Source organism: Artibeus jamaicensis, unplaced genomic scaffold (genome assembly GCF_021234435.1).
Source record: "Artibeus jamaicensis isolate MK-2021 breed Jamaican fruit bat unplaced genomic scaffold, CSHL_Jam_final contig_415, whole genome shotgun sequence".
Lineage (NCBI taxonomy): Eukaryota > Metazoa > Chordata > Mammalia > Chiroptera > Phyllostomidae > Artibeus > Artibeus jamaicensis.
Genome location: NW_026521823.1, coordinates 14,198,304 through 14,204,503, shown reverse-complemented (window position 1 = coordinate 14,204,503; position 6,200 = coordinate 14,198,304). Strand labels below are relative to the sequence as shown.

General features: G+C 35.1%; 1 non-coding gene across 1 annotated transcript; it reads right to left on the bottom strand.

Annotated features, from left to right (window-relative positions):
- Nucleotides 1–214: 214 nt before the first annotated feature.
- On the bottom strand, nt 215–376 carry LOC119044097 (U1 spliceosomal RNA). The gene has a single exon (XR_005081547.2). It is a non-coding gene; the product is annotated as a U1 spliceosomal RNA (small nuclear RNA).
- Between the last annotated feature and the right edge of the window lie 5,824 nt (nt 377–6,200).

Genomic DNA, 6,200 nt, shown 5'->3' with positions numbered 1-6,200 from the left:
TTTTATTTGCTTGTGACTTCCTTTGGAATGCTCATGAAGTCTCTGCCCCTGTGCTTCTTTATTCCTCCAGGTGCTTTTTTTCCCCACTTACAATGTTTTTGATGTGTGTGTCTGTGTGTGCTGTGTATTCATAGATTTTGAAAACAATATGTGGGACTGACCTGAGGTCTAATTGTGTGGATTGTCTTGTTTGTTTGTTTGTTTAGTTCTTTGGCTGGGGCAGAGCAGGAACGCAGTCCCCACAACCATGAATTATGTAGTCCAGTTTCCCACATTTGGGGACATCACATGGGTCTGCACATCCTGACTGAAATAGATAAGCCTCACCCTGGTAAAAGCACCTTTGATCACGGTATCTACCCTTCCGGGTAAGGTTATGTGTGGGTTTCTTCTATGGTTGATTTTCAATCGACTCTACTCTGCCCTCGGCGGGTACTACCAGCCTGCTTGAGTGATTTCAGAGCATTCAAATGCTGTTCATTCAGGCTATAAACCATGATTTCCTGTGTCCAGAGTTGTAAAGTTAACATATTATGAAATGTGGTAAACTATAATATGTAATATTTTGCTAGGTAAAGGATAAAATGTGTCTGAAAAATTGTGGGCTCTCTAAAGATTGGCCATCAAACATACCTATCCAAAACTTGTTCTTAGATATTATTGAAGCTTATTAGAATAAAATTTAATTTGATTTTGGATCTACACAAAGTGAAATAGGGAATCTACTATTAAAGTGCAAACCAAGTCCTCAAAATAGCTTTGTCATAAACTGTATTTTAAGTAATAATTAATATTCACCAAAAAATCACAAGTTATTCATGCCAATACTTTCTTTAAATAACTTTTAATTATTATATTGGCACAAATCAGAAGTGGCTCTACTGTTTTATGTGATTTGTCCCTAAACACAGTTTTTCTTGACTCATTGTGAAAGACATGTCTGTTATCACATAATTTAAAAAATCTTGAAACAATTTTATATGAGTATACTAGATGGGAAAATATAAGCATTATTATGGCTTACAGAATTAGATCTATGCCAGAAATGGCATTGCATGTTATTATTATTTTCTGTTGTAACTTATTCAGTATTTCCATTTCTTTATTTTATTATCTCAAGCTTCTCTAGACTTTTGCTATTTTTCCTTCAGGCACCAACTTAGAGACAGATTTCTATGTAAAACACCGTTTAAAGTATTCTAAAAAGATAATAGTAATCACTATGTCACCCCTTAATATGAGATTTTAAATGTAATTTTTAACCTTTTCATCTTCTAAATTGTAGCTTGTCTTATTAAAAGCAGTTTTTCTCTTTTTCCTTTTCTCCTTTAAAGTTCTTGTTTTTATTTTTTTTAAAACTGTATCAAACAATCCAGAGATTTTGTACATTCAGGATGTAACAGGAAAAGTGATATTATCCCAAATGTTGACTGTGTATGGTCATTTATTATGCAAACCAACCCAGATGATCAGTTTCTTGTTGAAAACTGTAAAAGGAGAAAAGGTTCAGAATGTCATAAAAGTGAAAAAAGTATTTTCATGAATTCATTGACCTTTCCATTAATATCATAACAGTATAATCACTAAGGCTTTTTAAATTAGCAAGGTAGCTCAATGCAGAGGGGCGGCATGGGAAATCTCCAGGGCTTCGTTGCCAGAACAAGATCCTGACACTGAAAGTAAAAGGGTAAATGAGAATCATGTTTGGTGATGACCTTTAGGTCCCACAGCTGCTTATCACACATCTTGTCTTTGTGCCTTCCTGTTGCACTTTAGCTCATTAGAATGGATTGTGTTCTATTTCAGATGTGAAGAGTTTTTAGTTCCTAACCTTCTCTGTTGAATGAATAGTAATATTTTTCTATTATCCTTGATGTCTGAGGATAATAAAACCAATTATGTGGTTTAGAAAAGTACACTAAGTTAAAAAAATCTTGTAACTAAAAAAATAAAAATTAGATGGTAGGAATTTAAAAAAATCATAAAAATCATAGAAGTTCCAATATGGAAGAAATTTTTAAGTAATAAAAATAAAATAAAATAAACTAGGATTTTATAACAAATGTATTTTTTACAATGGTCATTTAAATTAATTTTTGTCTATCAAAAGTTTTTTTTCCTTTTACATATACTGTATATCCAGAGGAAAAAAATGTCCATTTTAATTGACAGTATTATTGAGAATAGTTTAATAGGTTATCTCTTGCTCTCTCTACCTACAAGCAAGTGAGTAGTCATTGGGAAGTATATTATTGAACTTCCAGTGTAAATGAATATATGCTTCATCCTCTTCAAAGGGAGTTGTTAACATAACTTTATCTGTTTTGTCTGGTGAAGCTTTGTTATTTAACAAGGATATTTCTGTATTTCTGCAGCTTTTATATGAAATGGGCTAATGGCAAGAATTTTTTTAAAAGGCAAAGTCTGTCAATAATATATTACAACTATTGGTTTAAGCTCTTTGATTTTCATATTGTGTATGTGTGTATATATAAAATAAATACAGACTCTATGCTCTTTATTTTGCTATGTATGGTTATTTAATTCTCTCAACAATTTATATGAGTTATGTATCATTTTTATTCTTACTTTACAAATGAAGAAACTGGAATAAGAAAACCTTGTCCCAAGGAAATAAAAGGCTTACTTTGGTGTGGAAGATCATGTAATTTTCCTTCCAGATCAGGACACTTTTGAGAAAGTACACTTGTAATAGAAAAAAATATTATGTTTTGAAAGCATATTTTGTCTGTTCTAGGCCACCCAGATGCATGGTCACATTCCAATAAGTACTGGGCAGAACTGGAACGGAACAGCCCAAACATCCTGACAGTGTTAACGTCATTCTTAAATTCTACTCTAACTGCATCTGTACTGATGTCATTAATTTATGAATCATAATTGATGCTCTGTTCAGTCCAGTAGACACAATATGTACCAGTTACCAATGCCAGAAGGGGACTCCACCTGCCTGGAGGATAGCAAAGAATATCACTATGGCAACCACCAGAAATTGAAGTCCAAACACTTGCTCACTGCCTCTTGGTATCAGAGTCACCAAGAAAACACAACAGAGTCCAGCGCTGGATGAAGCAATGCTTTACTTGCATAGAGAAAAGACAGCAAGATCACCTTCAGTAATGGGTAACAGTCCCCCAAGGCCAGTGGGTCTCTCCCAATAGCTAATGCAGGGCTACTGTCCTACGTACATCCCTCTCATACTTCAGTAGAAGGACCCCACTCCTTCCTCACATGGTCCAAGTTATATGAAGAGTTTAAAATACTAGTAAAGGGAGAGAGTAAAAGTTTTAAATAGAGGGTTTTGGATGAGACTCATTGATCAGATGCAATTTGAATAAAAACTTAAAACTGGTTTGGGAGAAAGCCACATGGATATTTGGAGATGAAGTGGGGAGAGCTATCCAGGCAGCAGAAGATGCCAGTACAAAAGCTTTCAAATGGGAGGATAAGTGTTGTGTTTGGGAGCAAGCAAAGAAGCCTGTATTTTTGGGGCACTGTGGAGAGGCAAAACAAAGTAAGAACTCAGAAGGTGATGAGAGAAGGAAGGAGGGAAGGAAGGAAGAGGAAGAACAGAGCTTTGTAAGCAGTTAAGGAGGCTTAGGCTTGTGTTTTGATTGACACAGTCAAAGGTTAGGAGAGAGAAGTAAAATGATTTGACTCACATTTGTAAAGGTCACGCTGATGGCTGCGAAGAGAGGAGGAAGAGAGCAGGAGACCAGCTAGGAAGCTATTTTAACAATCCACAAGAGAGTCTGGGTTCAGCAAAACAGGTTAGGATAAGTTCAGTACTCAATGGGACTTGAAAATGGACTCAACAGTGTTTTGTATGAATTAGATGTAGAGTATGAGAAAAAGGCAACAGTCTAGGTTTTTAGGTTGAAACAGAAAGAATAGAGTTTTCATTAACATGAGAACATCACATTGTGAAAAATCAGGAGTTCAGGTTTGGGCAAGCCAATTTTGAGATATTTATTAGATGTAGCAAGGAAATATTAATTCTGAGATATCTACTATATCTCAAGCAAATTTTAAATAAGCATGTGGATATATTAATTCAGGTAATTGCTCCTGACTAAATATGTAAATTTGAGAGTTGATGGCATACAGATGGTGTTTTAAGTTGTACAATAAATGAGATATATCTCTAAAAGAGTGATTCTAGGTGGAGAAGAAAAGAGTCTTGGACACTCTAGAATGAAGGAAAAGAGATCAGCAAATAAAATGGAAAGGAGTGATCTGTGAGGTAAGAGGAAAACCTAGGGAAAGTAGGGTAATAGAAGAAATTTGAGTATCATGAAGGATGTAAAAAGGTGATTGAAAGATCAAACAAATACAAGAGTAGGAACAGGCCATTGGCTTCAGTAGTATGGAGGACCTTGATGGCCATGACAAGAACCATCCTGATGAAGTAGTTGGAATGAAAGTCTGATTAGAATGTGTTTAAAATAATGGGAGAAGAGACAATGATGAAGATTATTATATTCAGAGTTTTGCTTTAAAGAGATGCAGAAAAAAATAGATGGAGAGGTAGTAGATGGATCAAGAAAAAATTGTGCTTTTCTTGTTCTTTTGTAAAAATGGGAGAACTAATATGAGTTTGCATGATAATTAAAAACAAATCTAATAGACAGGTAAATTTGGACATTAGAAAAGTGGGACAAATTATTAGAGCAGTGATTCAGAGTATGGGGAAGATGTGAGATTCAGTGTCAGTATGGAAAGCTTGACTGGTTTGGAGAAAATGGCGGTGCCAGGGCAGATGCCATGGGTCCAGATGATGAGGGAGGTAGGCAGGTTTGATAGTAGGAGTTTGAGGGAAATTCTGATCAGTTGCCTGCAGTTTTTCAAGGAGAAGCAGGGTCATTAATAGAAGAATGTGTCTATGGAAAAAGTATCTGAAACTCAAAGAAAAAGGAGAGGATATGATATGAACACTAGGGAAATTAAGAAAGTTGATGGCAGAGAGAGTTAAGATGAGCAACGTTATGAACTGCTTGATGTTTATAATCATGAGCATAGAATAAGGCCATTCACAGTCACCATGTGTTTTTATTCATACATACTCAGCTTTATTGGTTTAAACATGTAATAAATTATACAATAGATTTAATTGGTTAGTGGTTTTGACAAAAGACCACAAAAATCAAGGGTAGATTTAAAAAGTAGAGTATATAAAAAGTAGTGATTCTAATTATTTAATTTTTAAAGATTTTATTTATTTCTTTTTAGAAAGAGGAGAATGGAGGGAGAAAGAGAGGGAGAGAAACATTAATGTGTGGTTGCCTCTTGCATGCCCCCTACTGGGGACCTGGCCCACAACCCAGGCATGTGCCCTGACTTGGAATCAAATCAGCCACCGTTTGCTTCACAGTCCAGGGCTCAATCCACTGAGCCATGCCAGCCAGAGATAATTATTTATAGTAGAATGTAATCTGGGTAAGCAGAAAAGAACATAAGGCTAGTAAGGGAAAGTAAAAAGGTTTTATACATTGAAAAGATTGTTGAATATTTGATTGAATGAGCTAGAAACAGCTTAGTGTTCATTGAACAGAATACAGCAAATTTAGATTATGAAGGGTCTGATATTATAGGTAATGGCAAATTCTAGAAGTGACTGAGTACTTCTTGGAGTGACTGAGTTAGGATGAAAGATGAGATATTAAATACAGGGCAGTAATTCAAGAAAATAAATATCCAGGTATCAGAAAAAGAAACTGATGAAATCACTGAGAAAAGTCACCAGAATAGGGCTGAAGAGACCATGAATCAAAAGTTTAAAAGACTGAAAAATGAAAGAGTTTACTAAAGGATTGGTAGTAGACAAGATGAGAGGTAGTCACTGAGAGGTTTGGATGACATACATTCAAAGTTCATTTCAGGGACAAAGAGAAGAAAGTAGTAAAGTAAAAAATGTAAATTACATTTACATTTTGGAAATGTAATTGAGAAGTAAGAAGGACACCAACCTAGTGGATTAGGGGAGGAGAAAATCTCTGCAGCAGTTGGGCAGGCTGCAGATAAAGTGGTGTCTTCTGTATGTGCAAGAAGACAAAACTTTAGAGAAAAAAATTGAGGATTCATGTCCAGAGGGCATAATCAAAGTTTTACAAGAATGATAGAAGAATATCAATATGAAGTAGAGAATTCATTAGCGTTTTGGAGATATGGGATGACTCATG